Here is a 15,550-nt window from a genome sequence, read left to right on the forward strand (position 1 = left end):
GTATCTGCCTATAATACCTAGATTCAAACGATTGTTTTCCATTAAAGAATATGCAAAGAACTTGAAATGGCACTTTGATGGAAGAAAGTGTGATAATTTTCTTCGACACCTAGTTGATTCTCTACAATGGAAGAAGATTGATGAAACATTTCCAAACTTTGGTGCAGAGCCAAGAAACTTAAGATTTGGACTTGCTACAGATGGTATGAATCTTTATGGGAACTTAAGTAGCAAACATAGTTCATGGTCAGTTTTGTTGATGATTTACAATCTATCTCCTCTGTTGTGCATGAAGAGAAAATATATGATGTTGTCTATGATGATATCGGGTCCTAGACAACCCGGAAATGACATTGATGTGTACCTAAAGTCGTTGTTCGATGATTTAAGACTGTTATGGGAAGAAGGCATTGATGCGTACAATTCTTATTGTCAAGAAGCTTTCTATTTGCGTGCAATGTTGTTTTGCACCATAAATGATTTTCTAGCATATGGAAACTTGAGCGGTTACAATGTTAAAGATCATTTCACATTTCCCATTTGTGAAGAAAACACGAGTTATATTTAATTGAAACATGGTCAGAAAACCATGTATACAAAACATCAAAAATTCCTTCCTCGATATCATCCTTACCGTAGAATGAAAAAAACATTTAATGGAAGTCCTAAGGATGAAGTTGTGATGAGACCCCGCAATGGTGAAGAAGTATACAACCAGGTGAAAAACATTAATATTCTATTCGGTAAACATCAAAAGAAGAAGACCACAGAGAAAAACATTTGGAAGAAACGATCAATTTTCTTTAATCTTCCATATTGGTGTAAACTTGAGGTACGACATTTTATAGACATGATGCACGTTGAAAAAAATGTATGTGATCAATTGGAAGACGTACTTACATGCCCCCCGCTTGTCACACTCTTTCTAGAAAAAAGAAGCAAATTTTTTGTCAATGTTTAAAAAGTGTGAAGTTTCTCCAAGGTTAATCTTCAAATATTAGTATCCTTGTTTATATGCAAGATTTAAAGTTAGTTGGTTTAAAGTCTCATGATTGTCATGTGCTGATGCAACAATTGTTACCAGTAGCTATTCAAGCCATCTTACCTCCTTCTGTTAGAGGTATTCTAACACATTTGTGTATGTTTTTTAATGCAATATGCAAGAAAGTTATTGACCCTCGAGTGTTAAATGATTTGGAAAATGAGGCCATTAGACTATTGTGTCAATTGGAAATGTATTTTCCACCCTCATTTTTCGATATCATGGTTCATTTGATAGTTCATCTAGTGAGAGAAATTTGATTATGTGGGCCGATTTTCTTGAGATGGATGTACCAGTTTAGAGATACATGAAAATCTTAAAGGGATATGTCAAGAATCAATATCGACCGGAAGCTTCAATTATAAAGCGGTACATTGCAAATAATTCATTGAATTCTATTCAAGTTATATGCCAAGTTGTGAACCAGCTAGAGTTCCTAAGAATAAACATGAAGGTAAATGTGAAGGCAAGGGTGTTTGAGGAGTGAAGATTCAAAGTGTTAGTAGAAAAGAAGTTGATCAAGCCCATTTGTAAATCTTAAACAACATTGTAGAAGTGATTCCTTACATTTCACAACACATTGATGAAATGAAGTCTGCACACCCACGTATGAGTGAAAAATGGGCACATAATGAACATAACAAAATTTTCTTATCATGGTTTAAGAAAAAAATTTACACAATTCCAAATGTTTTTGAAACTCTAATGAGGTTAGCTCGTGGACCGAACACTGATGTGATCGCATATGGCGGGTACTACATAAATAATTACTATTTCTATTCGAAGATAAAAGATGCCAAAAGTAGAGTTCAAAATAGTGGAGTTATGCTTCAAGCTGAAGCTGCACATTTTTCCAGTTCTAAGGATAAAAATCCAATTACGGCATCCATGAGTTACTTCGGAATAATATAAGAAATATGGGAAGTTGACTTTGTAACTTTTAGAGTGCCAATTTTCAAGTGTAAATAGGTTGAAAGCAATTCCGGTGTGCGGACAGATGACCTCGGATTCACTTTGGTGGATCTTAACAAGATGAGTTATACGGATGAACCATTTATTATGGCCAGTCAAGCAAGAAAATTTTTTTATGTCATTGATCTAACCAATCAGAAATGGTCAATTGTATTAGAAGGAAGAAGCATGCACGGAAATCATGATGAAGATTGTCTTGATCGACTTGATCTCATCAACAACCATTCAAGACAAGGTTGATGATGTAACTGATGACATCCATGTTATTCGAAGTGATCACAATGAAGGCATATGGGAGAAAATAATACCTTATTAGGTGTTTATTTATTAATATCTTCAAATTTATAATTTTATATTTTTTGTGTAATATAGTAGAGGTAATTGACTATATTTTCCTTATTAACATTTTCTAATGATGTGTTTTTCAGGTATGACGAGCTCTGGATCAGAAAACAACAGACCTAGTAGATCAGGGACTCGGTTGCCGAGTGTCACAAACCGACGACTTGGTAAACAAAGGTTGTTGGTCGAGATTGATCCTTGGTCGGGTGGATCGTAATGGCCTAAGGGAAAAAGATTATCGTAGCTATATAGGGATGTTGGCCAAAACAAAAATCCCTATTGTGATTGTTTCATGGGATGACGTCGCCGAGGTCGACAAGGACCTCCTATGGCAAGATGTTTTGGTATGTTTACTTAAAGCAACTATATTGTTTATTATCTTAGTTACATATAACTTATTTGTTGTTTTGAATAGCAAAATTTTGAGATTGCTCCGAACACCGAGCGAATTAGGAAGAAGGTGTTATCTCACATAGGCACTAGATGGAGGGACTTCAAGACAAGACTCACACGTTTATATCAGAGACAAACAACATGATACTTCTTGTATGAAGTACTCATTCTATGAGGAGGATTGAATGTATTTTTGTGCATGTAGAGAGTCCAAGGATTAGCATGTTTGTTTATGAAATTTGTTTATAGTGACATTAGTCATACATTTTTGAATTAAAGTTAGTAAATAATGTTATGTGTGTGATAGGGAAAAAGGACAGTAGCCCAAGAAAGAAAAATGCTTAATGATACACCGCACATACTCTTTAGAGGTGGCTATGCATTATTAGAGAAAAAAATGAAAAACTATCGTGCACAAGCCTTAGGACTTGAGTCCCCTACCGAAGTACCTGCAATTCCTATGTACGAGCAGTTGAAGGCTGCTCGGACTAAGTCGGATGGGATCATGACATCACAATAAGCTCAAATGATATCTGCAAGAATAATAACTACATCTCGTATTCGACACCCATAGTTCATATGCTTCCCCTTTATGATTAAACTTGCTTATGTGGTGCAAGATTAGTTAGTTGAGCAAGAGACTCGGGGTTCGTTTGTTGGTCATGGTCGGGACGATATACTAACAATAGTGATTGGAAAGCCAGAGCACCTAGGACGTGTTCGTGGTGTTGGAGGTTTCATTAGTCTTCGAGATTACTTTGGTCGTCCATAAAGAAGTAACGAATCCTTGAGTCAAGAGGCCTTGAGGAAGAATGAGCAATAAATGGAGGAAAAAATAAACCAACGCATGGGAATTATGGAGCAATGCTTCACATAATAACTTCAACAACAATAACAAATAAAAAGATCACTTGAAGAAAAACTTATGTCCATGCAGTAGCAGAATATGGAGATCCCCACTCAAGCTCCTACAGGACATCGTGTGAGCACAAAAGTCTCATGCTCTGCTGCAGATCATACTAACTACATAAGTTAGTATGAGCTATTGGTTTATGGAGATCTTTCGCGCGTAATGGCCATAGGACGAGAACTTCAAGGGGGTAGACTATCCACGATGTTCCTCTACTGCCCTAGTACACGCGTGTGACGATTGATGAAATTCGAGATCCCAATGCTCAAGTGCCTTTGCCAACTTCAGAAATCCAATTCGTTGGGGAGGCTTTAGGCACATTTATAGCTTGGCCTAAAGCATTGATGATGTCGTACTTTGTAAGACCCGTGAAAATTAATTAATTAATAAATGCTGGTGGTAGGAGCCTTTATGATATTAAATATTGTTTGATTTGACGTGGAAAAGTACTAACTTAAGTGGTTGAGAGTATTTTGATTGTGTGAGAGGACTTGGGTTCGAGTCCTATGTATGTGTTGTTGTTTTATTATTAATTTTAATAATATGTATGAGCATGAGAGTGGTAATGTAACCCTATATTGAGGTGAATTATCATGAAACATAAATTGCTTAAGTGGTTGTGCACTAATTTGATGTTAAGCATGGTATGGGTTCGAACCTTGGTGAACCCAAATCTAACTCTTTTTTTGCTAACGATTTGGTTATCTTACCTATAGAGAGGAGAGTAAAATTGAGAGAGATTAAGAGAATTAAGAGTTTGTGCGAAGCAAATTGTAGGAGCACGGTGGGGAAATTCGTTTGGGGCAAGAAGAAGAGTTATAGCATTACAATTTTTGCAAGAAGTCCAGGTTAGGGGAGCTGTCCTTTATGTGTGTAAATTACATGATATGTATTATGGTTTTGTGTCATTGTCTTCTCAATTGGAATATGAGTGTTGTGAATTCGTGTATGTGTGATCAAAGTAATGAATTGGCTGGGTGGTTTTAAGTTGCACAAAACCCTTTTATGCATTATATGTTTTGGGAATGAGGGTTTTGGGGTATTGAATGGTTGTGAATGCCTAAACCTTGTGTTTTGGTAGTTTAAATGGATGAATAGCATGTTCACATGGTTTGATTATTGGAATAGATGGTATGGGGTTGATTAAACTATATTTTGACATGGTTTGGGTAAATTGTATGCGCGAACAGAGATGGAACTCTGCAAGTCTCGCCCAAACGAGTCCATCTCGTCTAAGCGAGAGTTGCAGAACCTCATTTCTGGTTGTTGGTTCGCGCTGCTCACTTAGGCCACCTTGCATCAGTGTTGAGCAACAGATACGCTCGCTTAGGCGAGAATGGCTCGCCTAAGCGAGGTCGCGATGAACCCTGTACGAGTTAGGCGCGGCTTCTCGTCCAGGCGAGGAGTTTTAGGGTGTTGAACGACAGGTACTCTCGCTTAGGCGAGAATGGCTTGCCTAAGCGAGGGCGCGATGAGACTTGATGTTGTTTATATTGAATCCTCGTCCAGGCGAGGGGCTGTGTGTTTTGGGCGAACATGGGTCTCGCTCAGGCGAGATGGGCTCGCTTAAGCGAGATGATGTGGTGCAGCCACTATTTTACACTCGCTCAGGCGAGGTAGGTTAGCTTAAGCGAGGCTGAAGGACTAGCCTGGGCGAAGATCACTGGCTTAAGCCAGAATGCTGCTACTTCTATAATTGTATGTGTTGTTTGAGCTAGTTTGCTGTTATTTCCCAAAGTATAGGAATTATATGCTTTTATTTGTGGTGTTAGGACTTGAAGGACTAAGCCCATAGGACTTTGGGATGTGCTTGGAATGAGTCGCGAACGAGGAGTTCGTGATGGTGGACTACATGTGGAACGTGAACAGTTTAGTTTACCAGAGGTACTCTTGTTGGGATGAATGAGCGAGGGAGTTCATTTCATGCTCAGCTTGGGAATGCTATGAGCGAGGGAGTTCATAGTAGGAAAGGCAGGTATGCGTGTCCGGGTTCGATCGAGGAGTTCGGATGAACGGGCATGAGAGTCCGTGAAATAGGACTACAAGCAGGATAGGCTTGTAGGTTGGACCACGAGCAAGGAGGGTCGTGGAAGCACATGAAATCCCAGATTTAGAGTGCATGCATGAACTCATATTGGTTATGAGTGTGGAAATTGGGTGTTTTTGGTAAACAAATAAATATTTAAGAATGGGTTAGGGTTTGTTTCATATTTATTTATGTTTATGTGCATAGCTCACCCTATCTGTTTGTGTGTGGCGATGATCTGGTAATTTATTATCCGGGAGCAGATGATATTGCAGGTGAGCCAAGAGATGCTTAGAGGCGGAGTGTGGGAGCAGAGTACAGGGATTTATTTATAAAGCCTTTTAAATAATTTCCTGTAATTTAATTATGGTTTTGGACTTCAAATTTGTAATAGGAGAAGATAAGTACTTAATTAGTACTTTATCTTTTTATGTTGAATAATAAATTTTAAAGGTTTTAAAATTTCCCGTGTTTTAAGGAAATGGTTGGACAATAAATGAGGTATTATTTATATAAATTGTTATTTTATTATTTATTTTAAGTAATATCCTACTTGGATGTTACATACTTTGGCCCACAAAAGGTATCATAGCATCATATTCTTAGTAGTTCAATTTTACAATTTATAAACTTTTTGATCTTATACCTTTCAAAAATATTTCTTTCAGTCCACCCGTCCTAAAAAGCAGCAGGTCATGTGTCAAAGTGTTATACGTGAAGATGATGACATGGTAGAAGCAGAAGATGAACCTTTGGGGAAGCTGCTCACAAAATTACACAAATTGAAGAGAGGAATGATAGTGTTAGAGTTGGAGTTAAGAGTATTTGGCCTCCACTGTCATGTTCCATTGTACATCAATCTGAATGATGCACTAGAGACCATTGCGGGAGACAAATGTTAAATATTTCAATTTTACAACTGTGGTGCATGCAAGATTTTTTATTGTATTCCACATTTAGAACTTGGAATTGGTACTTTTTAATTTATACATAACTGTTTTATTGTAGGTACATGGACAAAGTAACTGTGGAACAAGGTCGAGCTTCCATGTGTGGATTTATTGAACCTCGGACCATTCAAGCTTCTGAAAACACACTTGATCACGTGAAAAGTTATTTGCAAACATGGATGGTTGAGTCAAGCAGAGAGATTTACATTGCGTCGTACATTGATGGGCATGTGTTATTGCTTGTAATATTTTATGAATTATTGTTGATTATTCAACTAAGTACTTGTGATTGATGATAGGTCTCATTGGCAACTATTGATCATCATTCCAAATCAATGCATGATTATATGGTTTTGTTCATTGCATTGGAAGATTAAAGTTGCTTTGAAAAACATGTTACAAGAGTAAGTGTTACTTTTTTTTTCATATCATGTATTTAGTTATTAAAACTATCCTATATTTTATGTTTCCAAAATTTCATTAGAGTTGTGGGTAAGCCCAGAGCACAACAGATTAAAGTATTATACCCAAAGGTTGTAACTCATTCATTTACCAAGTTATTAATTTCCGCATGTCAACTTATGAACTTGATATGTGATTATTTTCTTTGTCTTCTTTAGTGTAACAAGCAATAAGATTCATGGGAATGTGAGTATTATGTAATGTCTTGGATAAGAACAATCATTCGAGCTGCGGTTAAAGATGAATGGATAGAGGTAATAATATATGTATATATCTTTAAGATATTATAAATCATATCAAACTTTAAACAATGATATTCATGCATAATGAATTTGTATTATCTTTTCAGCACTTCAAGAATCCATCACCTCTATCTTATGACACTATCCAGACACTAAGACGAGAGTGGGCAACATATTTACTAGAACAATGGAGTTAGGCCCTAGAACAACGTTAGAATTTTATTTTAAAAACTTTGTAGAACAATTTCTTGATGAAACTTTTAGTTTATTGGTAATTGTAAAAGTTTAGACAACTTTACAATTATGAGTTAAAATTACCACGTTACTGAAATAAAATATGAATTGTTCTAGGACTTTTCTATTTTTCAAGTGTGGGAATATGTAAATACAACGAAACTTTAAAAAAAAAACTGCTGAAATTGACGTCTGTCCTTGCACTGATAGATGTCAAAGGACGTCGACCATAATACTACCCTACATCCTTTAACGTCTGTCAGTGCAAGGACAAACGTCAATTTCAGCAGTTTTCCCCCTCCAAATGGCGTGAGTTGAACGTTGGGTGGGGTTCGAATTGATATTAAGGGATGTCAGTCTCTTATTTTCTGACATTAAGTAACGTCAGTTTTTCTTTCAGACGTTAATTTTAACGTCACCATATATGGCGTCGGTATTTATGCAGACGTCAAAAGGCAAAAATAACAGACATTATAAGGACTTTTTGTGTTAGTGTCCCTAAAGGATTTAATTTGCCCAATAAAGCAAATTCTAAAGAGGATTATTCAATAAAATTTAATAAGTTCCTTTATGGATTGAAACAATCAGGACGTATGTGGTATAAACATCGTAGTGAGTACTTGTTAAAAGAAGGGTATAAAAATGACCCTATTTGTCCTTGTATTTATATGAAAAGATCCAAGATTGAATTTTCCATAATTGATGTTTATGTAGATGACATAAATATCGTTGGAACTCTTAATGAGCTCACAAAAGCAATTGATTGTTTAAAGAAAAAATTTGAGATGAATGATGTTGGAAGGACAAAGTTTTGTTTGGGATTACAAATTGAGTATTTAAACAAATGTGTTTTTGTACATCAATAAGCTTATATAATGAAAGTGCTTAAAAAGTTCTATATGGACAAATCACATTCATTATGCACTTCAATGGTGGTGAGGTCATTAGATGTTGATAAAGACCCTTTTAGACCTCAAGAAAAAAATGAAGAACTTCTTGGTCCTGAAGTACCATATATCTTAGTGCTATAGGAGCACTAATGTATCTTGTTAATTATACTCGACCTGATATAGCATTTGCTGTAAATTTGTTAGCAAGATATAGTTCTTCACCTACAAGAAGACATTAGAATGGAGTAAAAAAAATACTACGTTACCTTAAGGACACTATGAATATGGGCTTATTTTACCCAAATGATTTAGAATCATATCTAATGGGTTATGCAGATGTAGATTATTTATCAAATCCTCATAATGGTTTATCACAAACAAGATATTTGTTCAATGTGGTGGCACAACGATTTCATAGCGATCTATGAAACAAACAATAACAACAACATCGTCAAATCATGCGAAAATTTTAGCATTACACGAGAAGTCGTGAATGTGTTTGGTTAAGGTCTATAATTCAACATCTACGACAAACTTATGTTTATCCTCGAGAAAAATGAAATTAACAATCATATATGAAGACAATAGTGCATGCATTACTCAATTGAAAGAAGGATATATTAAAGAAGACAGAACAAAACATATTCTTCCAAAATTCTTTTTCACTTATGATCTTCAAAGAAATGGTGATGTAGAGATCCAAAAGGTTTGCTCATGTGAAAATCTAGCATATTTATTTACAAAGTCTTTGACAATGAGAACTTTTGAGCAATTGGTTCACAAAATTGGACTTTGTCATCTTAATTATGTAAGTTTACATGAGGGGGAGAAATAGAAGATGTGAAGAACAATATTATATAGAATGATGTACTTTTTTTCCTTCACTGGATTTTTATCCTAAAGGATTTTTCCTAGTAAGATTTTAACGATGCACATTCTTTTATTAATGGACACCCTCAAGGGGAGTGTTATGAATTAATGGTCGTCGTCCATTAATTTGATACAGTTACTCATATGATTGATATGATTGATACTCATATGATTTATGACTCTTTATGTAATATTTTGTATTAACTATTTGGTTTATATCCTTTTGGGTTAGCATGTTGTATCTATAAATAAGATTCTTTCTCTCACTAATAAGATACACACAAGTTGCTTCATATTCTCTCATCCTCTATACTTTCTTCTATTCTTCTCTATGTCATTAGCTTTATTTTATAATATATATATATATATATATATATATATATATATTTCATGTCTTTATTGAGCTTTGTAATTATTTTGTATTTATTTGTACTGGACCCGCATTTATTTTCTATATTTATTTTAGAGTACATCTAGTTTATAATACACTTATTTACTCAGCCACTTATCATTACGAAGTTCATAATTAATATATAAGATATTTTTGTAAACTCTTTGTAATTGTTTTGGAATTTTAATCATTTTTCTTGAGTAAAAACTTTCCCTTAGTTCTTCATTAGAAATTTGTCTTTAAATCTCTAATTGAAAGTGACGAATCTTATTTTCGTCGTCATTTTTTTCTTAATTGTGCTAATAAAGCTTGAATCCAACATTTCCATGAAAGTTTTAAAATCTATGTAACATCTACCCGAAATATTTTTGAGATGGAGTTTTTAGTTGCGGTGGTGTAATTAGCAATCGCTCTTGTCGTGAATTGTTTTGCTCATCACAGGAGGAAATTACGTTGTGCTTTTGATTGACAAGAAATTTTGCATGAAGTATGAATACATTTTGTGGTTCTTATATATACATTTACCAGTGATTCGCTGCAGCCAGGTTCTGTATTCATCATTTAACTTTGTGTAGTTAAATTGAATTGTTAAGTGCTCTTCTACCATTGATTAAGCGGCAAATCAGAATTGAATCAATGATTTTAGTAACGTGCTATAATTTGAATTGTCATTTGATTTCTAAGCGTCAACTGATTGTGAATTACAGTTCATGTGTGTGGAGGAGATATTTTTATTCCAGTTAGAATGAGATTACTTTTTATTGAATTTTCTGGAAAAACGACGATGCACTTCAATGGAGCGAAGATTTGTAAAACAGCTTATTAGGCAGATTGAATTTACATTATTAGCTAATATAATAACCGCTATGAACTGAACTTCAAATTCCAAGCAGCTCGGTGAATGGCTTTGACGCAATCGTGAATTCAATTCACTGAATTTTAAAAACACAAGTCGTGCGCCTATGGTAAAAGAATTCAATGTGAAATTAAAATTCTATTTTACAGTTTTTAATAACTTTAAATAATTATTTATATTACTTTTGTCTTTTTTAAAGTGTTTTTGTTTTTCTCATATTTTTTATTTTGTTGTAATTTTACTCTCTTTAACCAATTTTTTTAAATTATCTTTCAAATTCTTTGATTTGGTCTTAAAATTTTCGTTTTATTAACCTCGTTGAGTTTTGGTTTGAATAGTACATCAACATATTAAGTTGTGATTTATTTTATGCTTGTAAACATTCCATCATGCTTTAGCAAAACGTTACACATTCAATTTTGTCTTTATTTAATGTGAAATTTTGACTCATACTTGGACTATTCTCAACAATACCACCAGCAGAGTAACAAAACTTGATCGTATAATAAAAATAGTGAATGCAATAGATTCAATCTGTGCTAATTTGTTATACAGTGGTACGTACGTTGTTCTCCCTCTCTACTGTATTTTAGTGATAATGAGAAAGAACAATTATTGAGTCCAGTGTGTTTTGTGAATCATCACCGATTTGTGTTTTCAATAGAAATAATAGTTTAAAAACGATTTCACAGCAACTTTATTTCTTTTTAAAAACCCCAATCTATTATGCATTACATCGATTCATCAACACATCCTAAGTTCTCGTCTACAAATTATCACTATATGTAATTTTAACTATTCAAATTATTATATTAATTTTATAATAATATTGCAAACGGGCGTGTTTAAAAGTCGTTATTCATATCGCAGATATATTTCCATAAGCATTCTTTATACATACTTTAAGGAAAAAATATTTTTTTCATAAGAAAACTTTCTAAAATCCTTCTTCTATTAATTTCTTAAAAAGTAAATTTTAATTCACATATAAATTAACACTACCCCATATCATAAACATGTCGTAATTACCACATTACCTTAAATACGTATTTCGATAAATACTGTTTGAGTTATTTATAATTAGTTTTAAGTTAAGAATAATTTTAAAATTTACATAATTTATGTCTAAATATTTTTACTCTAAAAAAGAGCGGTATAAGACATCTAAGTATATTTTTACTCGATGTAAAAATTATCAAAAATTACTTCAACAAATAACACAAGAACCGCTGCAAACCATTATGCCAGTGAAGAAATTTGGTGAGGACGAATTCTGCATTGCCACCCGCAGGCGCTGGGCGTGAGCCTGGGCGAGAACCAGCAGTTTATGAACATAAAAGTCCTTTTTTTTAATACAAATTCAATTATATAAATATTTGTCTAAAATCACTTTACCTTGTATTTCATGGTTGAAAGATTAAATTAATCTTATAGTTCTTATATACACATTTTTTGGTTTGTTTTAGTTATAACATATATAATTTCTAAAATACTTTTTGAATAATGACTCTACGCTTAAAATATTGATGAAACTCCCTCGCATGCTACATCTCACCATCACGAATTATAATATTATCCAATCATGCAGCCAAACCAAACATTTTTGGATTATTAATTTCATGTGACTCCTCTTCCCAGTTTTCACAACATATGTCACCATTCACAGTTCCGGATTACGCTTCATTTTCTGCAGTGACAAACATCAGCTGGTATAATAATCCTCCATAAACACAAAGAGGTACAATTAATACAACTAAATAATGTTTCTCTGTTAACTTAGCCATGCAATACTTTATCTTTTACATGTTACTCGTTCTATAAGCCTTTAACTCCAAGGCTCAGTGTAATGATTGCTGCGTTCTTTATTTAGCCTTAATGAACAGTGAGCACCACATATTTTCTGTGCTGGAGATTGCGTTCTTGAACATTGAAGGATTAATATGGCGCATCTGAGTTATGTGCAAAGAGGACTTATTTTTTATGGAGACTGAATTTTACGTATCCTATTATTGAATTTGTGTTAGTACTTACTATGAATCTGGATGGAACGGCCAAAATCTCCATGTTGTTGGTGGGGCTTTGGCTATTACTTAACTGGGCAGGGTTTGTTAAGTGTAGATCAAATGAAGTACAAGGACCCAAACCAGTCAATAGATGCTCGGGTTGAGGATCTTAGCAGGATGACTCTGGAGGAGAAAATTGGTCAAATGTTGCAGGTTGAGCGCAAGCATACATCTGCTGATTTGGTCAACAAGTATTTTATTGGTTACTAACCACTTTACCTTTTCTTTCTTCTTTGTTTCCCATTTTTCTCTGTGCTATATTCACTCTATTTCTTTGGTGTTTTGAGTAGGGAGTGTGATGAGCGAGGGAGGGAGTATGCCGGCTCCACAGGCATCTGCTGAAAGCTGGGTTGACATGGTGAATGAGTTTCAGAAGGGTGCTTTGTCAACCCGCCTTCGAATTCCAGTGTTTTATGGTGTTGATGCTGTTCACGGCCACAACACCCTTTACAATGCAACTATTTTTCCTCACAATATTGGTCTTGGAGCTACCAGGTAATATATACCAAGCGTAATTATTTTATTCTTATTTTATTGTTACAAGTGATCATTGCAGATATTTTGATTTTGCTGGTTAGGGACCCTGAACTAGTTAAGAGAATTGGAGCTGCAACTGCCCTTGAAGTTAGAGCAACAGGAATTCAATATGCTTATGCACCTTGTATAGCAGTGAGTAATTACAACAAACTTTTTATGCTCTCAACTTATACAGATCTTTTAGCACAGGTTTCTACTCTCTGTAGGTGTGTAGAGATCCAAGATGGGGTCGGTGTTATGAAAGCTACAGTGAAGATCCTGAACTGGTTCAAGCTATGACCGAAATCATACCAGGATTGCAAGGAGATATCCCTGATAATTTACCAAAGGGTGTTCCTTTTATCTCTGGAAAGTAAGAATTTTAAGAACAAAATAACTTAATTTTTATATGATTGCTTCAGTATCAGTTAGTTGTGAACCTTATAGTAGTTGATGTTCTTGCTCCACATGGTGAAAGCAATGTGCTGATTTTGGAGTTATTATTTTAGTTTCTGAAATACTCATATATATGTTGCTGTGAACAGAGAAAAAGTTATAGGCAGTGCTAAGCACTATGTGGGTGACGGTGGAACAGTGGATGGGATTAATGAGCACAACACTGTTATAGATAGAGATGGATTGATGAAAATTCACATGCCACCTTACTTGACCTCAATCAATAAAGGTGTGGCAAGCATAATGGTCTCTTACTCCAGTTGGAATGGTGTCAAAATGCACGCTCACCATGATCTTATTACTTCCTTCCTCAAGAATACTCTCCATTTCAAGGTAAAACGATTTGTTTGTTGAATTAACATTACTTGAAACCTGTTTATCATCGAACGTGCACATTTTTTATATAACCCCTTGCCTTTTCTTGGATTACATCAGGGCTTTGTCATTTCAGATTTTAAGGGTATTGATAGGATCACAACTCCACATCGTGCAAACATGACTTATTCAATCGAAGCAGGAGTTTCTGCTGGCATTGACATGGTAGTTTATTTAGGATTGAAGTACATGATATAACCTTAACTGGTTTATATGGTTCCAGTAAGGACACGTTTAATATTGTCGCACACTATGCTTGGTTCTGCAGTTCATGTATCCAAAGCTTTACACAGAATTCATAGATGGTCTATCCATGTTGGTGAAAAGTGAGCGCATTCCCATGAGTCGAATTGATGATGCGGTGAGAAGAATTCTGTGGGTTAAGTTCATGATGGGTATATATTTGAGAACCCTTTTGCAGATTACAGTATGACCAAATATTTGGGAATCCATGTGAACTATTTTTGTTTTCCTCAAGCACTTCCTTTTACATCACCAAGTTCACAAATACATATAGGGATCACGTTGTAAATGTTCAATGTTTACCAAAATTCTGGACAGGAGCACAGAAATTTGGCCAGAGAAGCGGTGAGAAAATCAATGGTCCTTCTGAAAAATGGTGAATCTGTTGATAAGCCTTTATTGCCTCTTCCTAAAAAGGCACCAAAAATACTTGTTGCTGGAATCCATGCAGATAATCTAGGATATCAGTGTGGTGGCTGGACTATACAATGGCAAGGGGTCAGTGGGAACAATCTTCTCGAAGGTTAAGATATATGTATTTTGTTTGTTCTTTTTTAGTTATATCCTTACTATCAATTATATAATGCAACTTTTGTTTCTTATTATTCTTGCGAACCTTTGTATGAGCAGGGACTACGATTCTGAATGCTGTGAAAAACACTGTTGATCCTGAAACCACAGTGATCTACAAGGAGAAGCCTGATGCAGAATTTGTTAAATCCAATGAATTTTCCTATGGCATAGTTGTAGTAGGAGAGCCTCCTTATGCTGAAACGCATGGTGACAACATGAAGTTGGAAATCCCAGACCCTGCTCCTGAGATCATAAGAAACGTGTGTGGAACAACAAAATGTGTGGTTATTGTAATTTCTGGTCGTCCTTTGGTGATTGAACCATATGTTGGTATGGTAGATGCAGTTGTTGCTGCATGGCTTCCTGGTAGCGAAGGCCAAGGTGTGGCTGATGTTATATATGGTGACTATGGTTTCACTGGAAAGCTTCCAAGAACATGGTTCAAATCAGTTGATCAATTGCCAATGAATGTTGGAGATCCTCACTATGATCCACTCTTCCCATTTGGGTTTGGCCTTTCTACCGAACCTACCAAGACCTTCTTTTCTTGAGTAGTTTTTATCTTCATTTATATGTATACTTTTTATCTGCATCAGTTTTAAAGGTTGTATCCATACGTACAATTCTCTATGAAACCTAATATTCATTTGATAAATTCTTGGCAAAAACTATGTAAAGAAGTTTTTCCATATATATCAAGACTTTGCCATTTGCTTTATCTATATAAAATTTACATAAAATCCT

The 15,550-nt window shown here is 34.8% G+C and overlaps 1 pseudogene; it reads left to right on the forward strand.

Moving 5' to 3' along the window:
* The first annotated feature begins 12,205 nt into the window (after positions 1-12,205).
* LOC114175316 lies at positions 12,206-15,524 on the forward strand (annotated as a pseudogene).
* The last annotated feature ends 26 nt before the right edge of the window (positions 15,525-15,550 follow it).

This window comes from Vigna unguiculata, chromosome 1 (genome assembly GCF_004118075.2).
Source record: "Vigna unguiculata cultivar IT97K-499-35 chromosome 1, ASM411807v1, whole genome shotgun sequence".
NCBI classification, from domain to species: domain Eukaryota; kingdom Viridiplantae; phylum Streptophyta; class Magnoliopsida; order Fabales; family Fabaceae; genus Vigna; species Vigna unguiculata.